The sequence below is a fragment of the Symphalangus syndactylus genome, chromosome 1, assembly GCF_028878055.3.
Source record: "Symphalangus syndactylus isolate Jambi chromosome 1, NHGRI_mSymSyn1-v2.1_pri, whole genome shotgun sequence".
Classification (NCBI taxonomy): Eukaryota; Metazoa; Chordata; class Mammalia; order Primates; family Hylobatidae; genus Symphalangus; species Symphalangus syndactylus.
The window spans coordinates 32,937,120-32,950,513 of NC_072423.2; the positions used below are offsets into that span (position 1 = coordinate 32,937,120).

General features: G+C 35.9%; 1 protein-coding gene and 1 long non-coding RNA gene across 2 annotated transcripts in view; one reads left to right on the top strand and one right to left on the bottom strand.

Moving 5' to 3' along the window:
* LOC129493076 (uncharacterized) overlaps window positions 1-13,394 on the top strand; it is a 277,186-nt gene that overhangs the window by 158,643 nt on the left and 105,149 nt on the right. The gene's annotated exons all lie outside the window — the stretch shown is intronic.
* Window positions 7,170-13,394, bottom strand: part of LOC129493109 (uncharacterized) — a 29,287-nt gene continuing 23,062 nt past the window's right edge. The window contains exons 5-6 of the long non-coding RNA XR_008661042.1: window positions 10,116-10,194; window positions 7,170-7,228 (exon numbers count right to left, since the gene is read on the bottom strand). This is a non-coding gene — a long non-coding RNA (uncharacterized lncRNA). The remainder of the gene's footprint in view (window positions 7,229-10,115; window positions 10,195-13,394) is intronic.

Sequence of the window (13,394 nt, forward strand, 5' to 3'; positions counted from 1 at the left end):
ATGTACATCAAAATGTCAAAACATGACCTCAGATTTGGTCTAAATGACAAATTTGAATTGACTTTGTTCATTTGGCTGGTTAATGAGTCTGTTGTTTAAAATGATGATAATAATGATAATCAGGGCTTTGATTTCCCAGAACATTCTGTTTGGATAGGAGCCAAGTTCCTCTGTTAAGATTCATGAACAGCAGCAGCCTCCCTTTAAGTGGTAAATGTGGAATCTTGGACCCACCTAGAGATGCACATTATTGGTTTTTCTCTGGAAAATCTTTGGCTGACGTTTCCCCAAGACATATGCTTATATAGCAGTAAAATTTTTCCAAGTTCATTTTCATGCTTACTTCAAGCAATTGTCAAAAAATGCCTTTTCTCTATTGCCTTTGCAACCTTAACATCCACAACAACGGGGTTAAGTCAATTTCATAAAACAGCAACCTGTTGGGAAGGAAATTGACTAGAAATGCAAATGGCAAAGGCTTTTTGTTGTCATTTTTTAGACATAGAAAAATGATTGAAATAAAAAGTAAATATAATTGATCATATAGTCTTTCTTATCCTTAACCAACTCATTAGATTTTGAAGTTTTAACAGAGGTAAGCAAAGTCCTGTATTACCTGCAAGATGGAAATGGAAATGAGTACGTGATAATTGATGTATATATTTCTTTCATTCTAGAGCTGCAGAAAAACTAGAGGGATTTTTAACAGATGCTGCTTCTGCTAGCATGATGTGGGTTATCATTCCTATTATTACTTACTTTTCCATTTGAGGAGAATAGGCAAAACTGTCACAGTCAGTAGGAGCAAAAAAAAAAAAAAAAAAGCAATAAAAATGAATGTTCTTCCCTAGATGAGAAGAATTTATTTTGCAAAGTTTGAAATACTATTTATATAGAGCAAAGAATAGAATAAGTCTCGAACTGTTCATCCAAGGCCCTTCCTTGTGATTGTCCTCAGTTGGTTAAATTGTTTCTTAGACTGCTTTATGGAAAATAGTTGAATGTAAAATATTTAGAGGTTTGGTAGAAATAATCTAAGTAAATGTTCATGTTTAATTAAATCATGTCAATCTGCTGAAAATAAGTGATATAATATAGTGTCAATTTCTCTGGAAAATGCACTGTTTTGACTAAGAAAAAACTTCTCCCAAACATGTATTGAAAATAAATAACTAGATGGAGATAAACATTTGAAATAAGGAATCAAAAAAAATAACTACTGGTTCCATTTTTCCATCATATATTAATGTACTTACTTTACATCTTTAAGAGTAATGCATTAAAGTAAGGATACATGATACACATACATGCAAATGAGCAAAAGCAAATGATTTACCATTAATGGAAGGTTGTAGTAAAATCATTTTGATACCATTTTGTGAAATTATTACACATGCAAAGAGATTTAGAAATTAGTATAATTCTGTCAAGCCATGAAAATAAGCAAATGAGAACAAATAAAGGCTATTTATTCAGAGCTTCTATAGCGAGGGAGTCAGCCACCATCCCTTGTGTTTTGGCAGAGACTCAAAGGCAGGCAAAGTGGGAAAGCTTTGTAGTGGAAAAAAGGGAAGACTTCAGATATGCATTGACTGGGGGCTATTGGCATGGGGAAGCTTAGGCAGCCAACTCAATGAAAAGCATCCAATGTGATTAACTAGGGGTGCATATTTTGGTTTCTCTTATTGGTCCTGATTTGAAAGCAGGGGCAAAAATTAGGGAAGATGTTAGTTATTAACCAAGCCCTGGCCATTTTGCACTGATTGTTACAGGGACTTTTGGTTGGCTTCCTCAATTTTTGCTAGAGATAGCAGTGTGGATTTCTACAAGTCCAACTTTTAGCAGGCTGATTTCCTGGGATGGTTATTGTAGATAATGGATGGTTTCTGGGGCAGGTTGCTGCAGGTTGTGAGGTAGAGTTACATTTATGTATAGGATTTGGTTATCGTCCATTTGTATATTCCATCTCTCAAACCAGTGTGAAAAACAAAATGCACAGGACAATTAAAGAGATGATTTTGTTTAGGTTACTGCATTGGGGATAATGTTCATTAGTGAGAAATGTATCAAAGATGAAGGCAAAACCTGAAGTTTTATAGAAGCAAGTAAACAAGTGAGTCATGAGGAAACATAGAGTTGAGTCTCATTTGTGTGACCGAGGAAGAGTGCATATTATAATCTTGGAATATGCTAGGGTAGGTGGTCATTTGCTATTAGATCCCAGAACATAAGGAAGTGGGGGGATGTCTACACTTTGCTGACATTCCAAAGCACAGGGCTATTCAACACTATCATCAGTAAACAGTGGAATTTTTGAGATAAATCAAAAGCTTACAAATAATTAGTTGTTTGGTCTAATGCTCCCTGTAGCCATTATCTTATCTATATGATGGTTCTAGACTGAACAAATTCTGCAATATATTTGTATAGGAACTCAGAGAAGAGCACAATCACTTCTGACAGTTATTTGGGTAGGATTCAAGGATGTGTTTACATCTGGACTGGACTCTGAAGGATGGCTCCAATGTTGATGAGCATTGCAGATGGATAAAATGGAAGGCAACATAATCTAAAGCATGGCAGTGGTAAAATCTTAAAGGCTCTTTGATGGATCAGCAGCCTGTCGTGGCCTTTTAAGGGCTTTGTGTAGGTAAATTTGGCCATGCCTAGAAAATAAGGTGAAGACAGATCCCAAGGGGCCTGAATAATTTGTAGGTCATTTAGTAGACAATGAAAGCTAGTGAAGATTTTAACATAAGGGAGTAATGTGGCAAAGTGGTTCTTTAGGAAGGTCAATCTCATGGCAATATAAAGGTTGTAAAGGTTGTCTCTTAGATAGAGACTAATGAGAAATATAGGAAATGCCAAAAATATACTTTTGGCCATGGAAAATAAAGGACTGAACCAGAGTGGGGAAAGTGGTTTTGAGAGGAAAATGCAAAGGAGAGCTGTGGTTTTTTGCTTGTCCAGTTTATATTCTACTTTCCTCTAGTAATAGCCTATCAAAATTATTTTTTCTTTTGGTGAATATTCCCTCCCACAGTCTCTTGTGAGGTTTAGACTTACTTATTTTGAGATGCCTGTGGGATAACTCTATGGCAATGTCTGCAAAATAGTTTGATATTTATGTTGGATGCTTAACTTGTATTTCTGGCTTCCACCCTACTTTCAGCTTCTCCTGTCAGTGAAAGGTACCAGCATCCATCAAGTTATCCTACTTAGAAAGCTACTCCTTCCTCTCCTCTACTTCACAAATCCTGTCAGCAATTAAACCTTATTCATTTTACAAAGTAAATAGATTTAAATCTCACCTCACCTCTATGCTTCCTATCTCAACGGTCACTGTCTTAGTCCAGCCTCCTCATCAACTCTTGAATAGACTTCTGAATAATCCTGTTAATGCTTCGCATCCCTCCCTTTCCCCTTAAATTCATTGCCTACATTAGCACCAAGGAGACATTTACAGCAATTGCAAATCTGGTCATGTAATTCCTTTGACTGTTCCTATTTTCTCTTACCCTTAGACTGAACTCCTTTACATGGATTATAAGACCTCATATGACCCAGCTCTTTTCTATCTCTCCATCCTGATTGCACGCTTTCTTTGTCTTTGCTCCGGTGACATTGATCTTCATTTAATTTCTTGGGTTTACCTGTTTTGTTGTTGTTGCTGTTTCTAAGCTTTTAAATATGCTTTTCTATCTTGTGATGTTCTTTTCCTCTGCCAATATATTTCCATCTGTATCTCTTCACTAATTCCTATTTATCCTTTAGATACTATTACATTTTTTTTTTCCTTTCATGGGGACAAATGAGCCTGAAGTTTGTAGGAGAGGCGAGTGTTAGAGGTAGACAGGTGATAGAGAAAACTCAAAGTAGGGGGAGCTCCTCAAGGAAAGCACACGATGCAAAGAGAAAATTGCAGAATGTGGCTCCTTGGAGGGCATCAGTACTTCATGGAAAGGCAGAACAGCAGGAAAATTTGAGGGTAGCTGGGTAACAGGCACTAAGCGACGGGATCCAAGACAAAGCTAGTGATCAACAAAATCAGGTGCATTCTTGAGTCTGCTAGAGTTACGATCTGAAAAATGTTCTTTGTACTTGCCATTTAGGCATTTGTTTTTATCTCCACTATTAGCACAATACTGGGGATAAAAGTCAGGTGGCAGTGAGTTAGAGTAGCAAAGAAGTAGAGATAGCAAGAATATAATGCTTTTTGAGAGTTAAGGATTGCAAAGACTGGGAAGGAAAGAAATATCAGCATTATGGTTTTAGGAGGATCAAGATGAAACGAGGGTGTGTGTGTGTGTGTGTATTATGAATTAGATGTAATGTTAATAGGGCCAGGGAAGGAGCGAAGATTAGTATTTTGCTACAGGCTCATGCTTCCTATTGGAGGAAGTGTCTTAAGCCATGTCAGAGGTGGCACTATGAGACTCATGTCAGGCCTCTGAGCCCAAGCTAAGCCATCATTTCCCCAGTGACCTGCACGTATACATCCAGATGGCCTGAAGCAACTGAAGATCCACAAAAGAAGTGAAAATAGCCTTAACTGATGACATTCCACCATTGTAATTTGTTTCTGCCCCACCCTAACTGATCAATGTACTTTGTAATCTCCCCCACCCTTAAGAAGATTCTTTGTAATTCTCCCCACCCTTGAGAATGCACTTTGTGAGATCCACCACCTGCCTGCAAAACATTGCTCCTAACTCCACTGCCTATCCCAAAACCTATAGGAACTGATGATAATCCACCACCCTTTGCTGACTCCTTTTTCGGATTCAGCCCGCCTGCACCCAGGTGAAATAAACAGCCTTGTTGCTCACACAAAGCCTTTTTGATGGTCTCTTCACACGGACACATGAGACAAATAAAATATGGGTAATCACAGTTAGTGTTTATCATAATCTTTTATATTGATTTTGGAAAATAATTTTGTTAATATTAATAAGTGATTATTTATGATATGAAAGTTTTATTTACACTGTAATTGTTTTGAAGATTTTGGGCTTCTATCTGTCAAAACAATCTAAATAGGAAACTTTCCATTTTCTTTCTAAAATGCTCTCAACTTCTGCCTGTGGCCTAGTCTATGCTAGGAAAGCATGGGAGAGAAGAGTTTGTGTATCAGACCAGCATAGCAATGCAGCTCAAGCACAGCTATTACTTTCATTCTTCCCAGAGCAAAAACTTGCTCCAAAGATAGAATAGGTTGCCTCAGGGAGAAGTGAGTTCCACATCAGTGGGATTGTTCAAGCTTCTGAGAGCTGTTCAGATTGATGATAGGCCTAGATGATTTGTAAAGGCCCTGCCATCCCCAATAGTCTATGAGTTTCACGTTTCCAAATGATTGTAGAGCTTGAATGCAGGCTACACGCCAAGTTAAGGGTAAATAGATGTGAGCTGTTAACAAATTAAGCAGCAAAGTGGAATATTGTTTTTGCTGGCAAGCTTTGTCAAGGATAATCTGCTTTAAGAGAATCGAGAGTTGATTCTATTAATGTTCATTGCTTCTCTTTTTAGACAGATTTCCATCTTGTGCTGACCTTCCGAGGTATATTTTCAGGAAAAAATAAGATCGAACTTCTTAGTGGAACAGTCATCTTCCTAGTCTCCAGCCTTTCTTAACTTGCTTAATATATTCACATGCATTTTGCTGGGAGTCTTATTTCTGGGTTAGTCTACAGCTTTTACTACAGCCTTGTAGTGTAATGTGTGTCCAGACCCTGATGAGTGAATAAAGCTTTGTATTCATGGGCCATTCCAAAGGAACTGGCTGGGTTCATCATCTCCCATTCTGCATGTGGTTGGGTCTATGATATTCTACTCTCCCATAATTTCCTCATCCCTTTGATCACTACCCCCTTTCAGATGAGGAAACTGAATTAGAGCAATTGTGAATGGTCCAAGGTCATGGAGTTAATCAACAGAGAGAACACATCGTGCACATAAGGAGAAAACATCGATAACAGAACCTTCAAAGATGATTCGTCAAGCTCCTGTCTTGATGCTGACATTTGGCCTTGTGCTTAGCATTTCTGCATGTCTAGCACTCTAGGCATATTTTCCACTCTGCACAAATTGTATTACTGCTGATGCCCACATACTATTACTTGTAAAACGACTAAACAAGTATCATGAATAGCAAAAATCAAATTTGTATGAGAAGGCTCAATTCTCCTGCCAAAAAAAAAAAAAAAAAAAAAGGGAAATTGCCTGTACTGAGAAAGAATTCATTAATATTTTTGTTATTCAAATAAAGAAGCATGATAAAAGAGGCAGAGCCATCAATTTGAAAAAAATTTTCAAATATTTTCTTAGCTTTTTACTTCATTAAAGTAAGCAAGGGAAGAAGCCACAACAAAAGTTGCCATCTTTCAGTGGGATTTATCTATTTGACAGAAAAAAGATCACCAAAGCTATTCAATAATTTATTTCATGAATGCAAATGGGGGATATCTCACCTAATTTGACTTACAGTTGTCTCTATAATTTTATTGTTACTTCATTTTCTCAATGAAAGGTAGTTTTACATTTTTACTCTAGGTAACAAAGTACATTTTAGAATGAGATACTTGAGCATAATCAAATTCTTAATTTGATTTCTCAGGTGAACAATCATGATAGCATGGAAAGTGCTTTTTCCCATGCATGAACTGAAGATAATTCAATGAAGTATAGTTTGACAAATATTTATTGAGTGCCTACTCTGTTTCCAACACTATTACAGGCACATGGTACACAGAAATGTAAGATAGTCATTGTCCTCAAGGAAGTCTGTCTCATGGGGGGATTCGTGGCCTTGTGTTTCTTAAACTCTGAGTCTCTTCAATTTTAATTTTTAGAGCCATTTCTAGTTTCAAAGTTGCAATAATTTTTCACCTTGGTTGATGGATTTCACCAGTTCTGCTCTCTTAGGTTTCATACAACAATATAAAGCATGCGATCTGGAAACGTCTTGATGAGTAGCCCTGGCGATATTTCTCTTAAAAGCAGTGTCTCTGTTCCACTTCAAAACTTCTTAGTGGAACAGTCATTTTCATAGTCTCCAGCCTTTCTTAACGTGCTTAATGTATTTACATGCATTTTGATGGGAGTCTTATTTCTGAATTAGCCTACAGCTTTTATTATAAATAATATTTAATAGAACATAGTAAAATGAGAATGAAGGCTTCAAATTTAGAGTTTCTACTTATTTTCCTACCAGTACTTATGAAAGTTGTCCCTGGATATGGGAACAAATAAAAGAGCTGATTAATTTACAAAAAGCCAAGAAAAATTAGAGAGTTTATAAAAAACCAAGATGGCATGTTTTTCTTACTATTAGAAGAGATAATATCAAATAATTGGATATTGCCTTTTCTCACAAGACACAGACATCAGTATTTCACTACACTGAAAAATCAGTTCAGCATTTTATACTGCAATAATCGTGAAGCCAAAGATAAATTATTAAATGAGTTAGTCATTGTTTCTCAAACTTTGAGTTTATAGATCACCTGGGAGATCTTGTTAAAATGCAGATTCTGATTTGAAGTTTGAGGTGGGAACTATTTTATATCTGCTGTACCCAGTACAGTAGCCACTAGCCACACGTGACTTTTGAATACTTGAAATGTAGCTACTGAGATGAAATATTTAATTTAATTTAATTTAAACAGACACACATTGCTAGTGGCCTCCGTATTTCACAGTGCGTAATTAGTCTATCAGAAAAAGTCAGAAAATTAATGAATCATTGTCAGGCTTTAGGGGCTGTCTTATGTTTTCTATTTCTTTTTTCTCTTTGTCTTTTTCCTGATTTTTAGACAATAGTCGGTTTGGCTGCTCAACTGTCTTGAATTTCCTGGTAGAATCTTTGAAAGGCATGTGGTACTTTTTTTTATTATTCTACCTATTCTTGACTGATGAAAGCAAAATTAATTTATTAATTAAAATGACATTTTGTTGCCTTTCTCATCATAGGTATAGCCAACCCGGCTTAGAATCATTGCACATGAAAACATTATACAAGAGCTAATAAACTACATTTATTCATGGAAAAACCTCTTCAGGTGCCAGATATCAGAATAAGTAGACTTAATTTTGAATATATTTTATTTTATGTCTTCACTTAGAACTAAGACTATGTGTCTTTATGCTCTGTTAAATGAGAGAGTAAGAAAAAATACCAAAGTTAGCAAGTATGGTCAGTAGGTAAATCATCTAATCAATAATTACTCTGAGTAAGTGTAAAGACCCTCCCATTGAGTGATTAATAGTGAGAAATAAGTCTTCTCTAGGGGCGTAAACAAAATCTACCAGTTGAGTACATTAAATTGACAATGGCTTTGACTATTCTGTCACAGATTTTAAACATAATTTATTCTTAATAGATGTGACAGGCACTATTCTAAGTGATTTTTAACTAACACTTACTTTTTCAATCCTTACAACAATTCTATATGGTAGAGTCTCAACCTCACTGACAGATAAGAAAACTGAATTGTAGGTAAATAAAGTGTCTAGAGTCAGATGGCGACAAATAGGAAGCAGGTTTGAAAGCTGGCAGGGCCCATGCTCTAAACCACTGTGCAGTGTTGTGTGGCGGGTTCAGTGTTGGTCTAATATTAAAGAATAGCCTTTTTCATATTAGGCTCTTTATTTTCAGAATATTCCAAGAATCAGTAAGTCATTAGCAGTCTTTAGAAGGAGAAGGCATTGTAACCATTCTTATTTCTGTTTTTCCTCATTACCGAGCAGGTGGACTTTTATTTGAGCATTAAAGACTTTAGAACTTGATTCCTAGATCTGTTTTACAGTACTTGGGTCATTTGTGGCAAAATTCTTAATCTCTAAACATCAACTCTCTCATCCCTCAGTGTGATTAATAATAGAGCCTACTTCACGATGATTTTTATTAGAATAAAATAAGAAGGTATATAATTCACATAAAATACCTAGCAAAAAGCTGTTAAAATGTTAATCAAGTTCTCAAGAAATATTAAAACAAATGGAAGTTTAAACAAAACTAATGTCAGTATATGAAAATGTTGACTGAGACTAGCTTCATGTAATAGAAGCAAATACAAAAATTGCATGTAAATTTGATGAAATTAAAATACCTTAATCACACTGTGCACTAATTCAGAACATGTCACTGAAACTATTTATTTGGCAAATAGAAAACAGTTAAATGTATAAATAGATTCATTTCCCTATTCACTATATAAATTTTATATAATATACATGATAAAGTCTTAATTTTTGTGTTTAATTGATATGAATTTTAATGGTGCATTGGATATAAAATGTCATACAGATTCATCGTATTCATTCCTTTTTTAAAATGTGTAATACAGGTGACATCAAAATGCTACCATGAATAATTGCCTGCCAAATAAATAATGCAGCTGAAGGACACTTGGGGCAAATATTTTAATTGATTATATAGTTAACTTTCATGTAAGATTTTATCTTTTCGTTAAAATCTTATTCATTAAGATTGACATATGGTTATAAGGTAATAGGATTCATTTTACTTTTAAAAAGATGATTTCATATTTGAATTACTTTTGGCTCTCAAGGTGACTTGAGAGAGTTTGTTTTCATTGCAACAACGATGCCACTACCTAAAATAGTTTTGAACTCTTTTTTTGAAACTTCCTTCATAGTCTTTGACACAGTCATTAGAATTTAGCAACTGTTCCTTCTTGAATATTTGAAAATGAATTTAAGTTTTAGAGAGCACTCAAAGTCATTCAGGACAAAATCTATACAATAAGATGGATTATTAAAAATTTCTCATTGTTTTGAGAACAAGAAGTAGAGTTGACATAAAATTATGACATGTAGTTACAAAGAAATGAGATGTTGCCAACCACCCTAAGGCTAATAGTACCAGTATCAACAAGAACTTGCTAAGGTTCTAATATGGTCCAGCCACTGTATTAGGTAATTAGTCTGTGCTATTTTATATCATCTTCATAGCAACTCAGTATTATTTTTTCCACCATTCAGACAAACACATTGAGACTTACGTAATATTCCCAAGGTCTTACAGTAAAAAGCAATACAAGATTTCAAATTTAGGATTGAATAAATCTAAAACACATGCTCTCTGTAGTACTTACATTGTTCTGAAGGAATACCTCCCAAAGGCTTTAATCATCATGAATAAGGGCAGCATCAATGGAGCACTACATGACCTACCTAGGTAAAGAAATGAAGGGCAGTGTTTATTTGGATGATGCATTCGTAAAAAGAGATCTCCTTATTTTTAGGACAAACCTCTTATATACTGGTAACTTTACGAATTCAAGTGCTAATCACAAAGTATGGAGTTTATATTAAATATTATGCTGAGTAGAATATTCGTTTAATTGAAACTAGACTATGAGCTATTGAATTTAATACAATGTAATGTCTTTTAATATTTATAGTTACTGCAATGCTTCAGTTAGTGAAAATCCTCTAGACATTTTAATATTGACTATTTTATTTACAACTGTAATGACTAAAGTAGGAAAGTCTTTCAGATATGCTCTGGTGAAGTATGGATTTATTTCTATCATGCCATTTTCTCAAGAACTTATAACTACCTTTGGTTAATGATACTGAATCCTCCCAACTTTCCTCTTGTTTTTATTAGTTCTTATTTTCTAACTCCTTTGCTAATCTTGTTTTTCTCACTTTGGCTCTTTTAAAAATCACCCCGATACCCATGTGAGTGTACTGCAGGTACATTAAAGTAACTCAGCTCACCCTAACCCAAAACTCCTTCCTTCTACAAACCTGCTCCTATACCAGGACTTGCTTTCTTGGAGAACGGTATTACCATACACCAAATCATTTACACTGAATAAATAAAGGAATAAACAACAATAACAACAAAATAAAACACAAAACAAACAAAACCCCCCAGAGCTATCTTTGATCTCTGATTTGGGAATCTCTGTGTAGTCCTCAGCAAACCCAGCCTCATGTTTGTCATTTACCAAGGCAGCATTTCTTATTGGCATTGCATATGTGGGGAGACTGTAGGAATTACATTTAGCTGTCTTAAATGTCCAGTTAAAAAAAGGGGAAAGCCTTTGTCCATAGCTGTGGATAACATGGAAAAGTTTCTCCCTTTAATGCTCTATGCTAACCTAGGAAATTGTGCCTGCCACGTGTTCCCTCCTCACTGCCATCTTAACGAAACCTGTTAAGCCAATCTTTGCTGTATTAGTCTGTTTCCATGCTACTAATAAAGACATATCCAAGACTGGGTAATTTGTAAAGGAAAGAGGTTTAATTGACTCATAATCATTTTGGAAGGCAAGGAGGAGCAAAGTCACATCTTACATGGTGGCAGGCAAGAGAGAGCTTATACAGGGGAACTCACATTTATAAAACCATTAGATCGTGTGAGACTTACTCACTACCAGGAGAACAGTATGGGGGAAACCACCCCCATGATTCAATTATCTCCGCCTGGCCCCACACATGATACATGGGAATTATTACAATTCAAGGTGAGAGTTGGGTGGTGACACAGCAAAAGCATATCACTTGCTAAGCTAATAATAAAAAATTATGTTAACAATAATATTAAATTACAGCTAGCACATTTGGAATGGCTACCATGTACTAGTAATTGCTATGTACATTGTGTACATGATATTTAACTTCATCAAGTTCTCTGTGAAGCCAGTGTTAATACTTCATCCATTGAGATCACGATACTGAGGCCCAAAGAAGCTCAGTAGCATCATACAAGTAACGACGGGGAAAGGCAGATTTTAGTCCCATTTCAGGAAGATTACAAAGCTGGAGCTCTTTTCACATTCTCATGTTGCCATGACTTAATGCCTTATCTCCTCCAGATTTATTTCCATTTAAACAGACAGCTTATGGGAATAATACCTTCAAACAAATGAGTGTATCTCCAAAGACTTTCAGGAGCTATGGATTTTATTCACATTGCCTGAATTTGTCCATCATCTAAGCAAGATTTCACCTCTTGCCATCCTGTCTTCCAAGAGCTGTCAGGTATGTCTCTGCAGATGAGGAATTCAATGACTGGAGCCCTTAAAAACCTCTAGAATGCCATTGCCAGAAACACCGTCATACTCCAAGGTCTAATTTGTGATCACGTGGGCTTGTTATGTTTTTTTTAGTTGCAGTGATCAGAAAAACTGATTTGTAAATAGTTTAAACACATATAAATTGGTTTTCAGAAAATGTCCAGGTATAGTCAGTGATATGGTTGCCTCACAGGCTCACTAGTTTTATTAAGGATGCAGGCTATTGTTAGTTCTTGACTCCACATTTCTTACTGAGTTGAATTTTTTACATCATGGTCAAAATGAACTGCTGTAGTTTCTGATATCAAGCCTTCATTCAGCTTAGGAAGAAGGAAGGAAGGAAGGAAGGGCTCTACCCACACCTACCTTCTTTTATTGAAAATACGAAAGCTTCTCTAGAAACCCCAGAAGATATTCATGTGCAGTTTTATTGGTCAGCACATGTGGTTACTTTTGGCTGTAAGAGAGGCCAGGATGGTAGCGTGATGCCTCCAGCTTTGTTCTTTTGGCTTAGGATTGACTTGGTGATGCGGGCTCTTTTTTGGTTCCATATGAACTTTAAAGTAGTTTTTTCCAATTCTGTGAAGAAAGTCATTGGTAGCTTGATGGGGTGGCGTTGAATCTATAAATTACCTTGGGCAGTATGGCCATTTTCATGATATTGATTCTTCCTACCCATGAGCATGGAATGTTCTTCCATTTGTTTGTATCCTCTTTTATTTCATTGAGCAGTGGTTTGTAGTTCTCCTTGAGGGTTTTTATGGTTTTAGGTCTAACATGTAAGTCTTTAATCCATCTTGAATTAATTTTTGAATAAGGCATAAGGAAGGGATCCAGTTTCAGCTTTCTACATATGGCTAGCCAGTTTTCCCAGCACCGTTTATTAAATAGGCAATCCTTTCCCTATTGCTTGTTTTTGTCAGGTTTGTCAAAGATCAGATAGTTGTAGATATGCAGCATTATTTCTGAGGGCTCTGTTCTGTTCCATTGGTTTATATCTCTGTTTTGGTACCAGTACCATGCTGTTTTGGTTACTATAGCCTTGTTGTATAGTTTGAAGTCAGGTAGCGTGATCATTAAAAAGTCAGGAAACAACAGGTGCTGGAGAGGTTGTGGAAAAATAGGAACACTTTTACACTGTTGGTGGGACTGTAAACTAGTTCAACCATTGTGGAAGTCAGTGTGGCGATTCCTCAGGGATCTAGAACTAGAAATACCATTTGACCCAGCCACCCCATTACTGGGTATATACCCAAAGGATTATAAATCATGCTGCTATAAAGACACATGCAAATGTATGTTTATTGCGGCACTATTCACAATAGCAAAGAGTTGGAACCAACC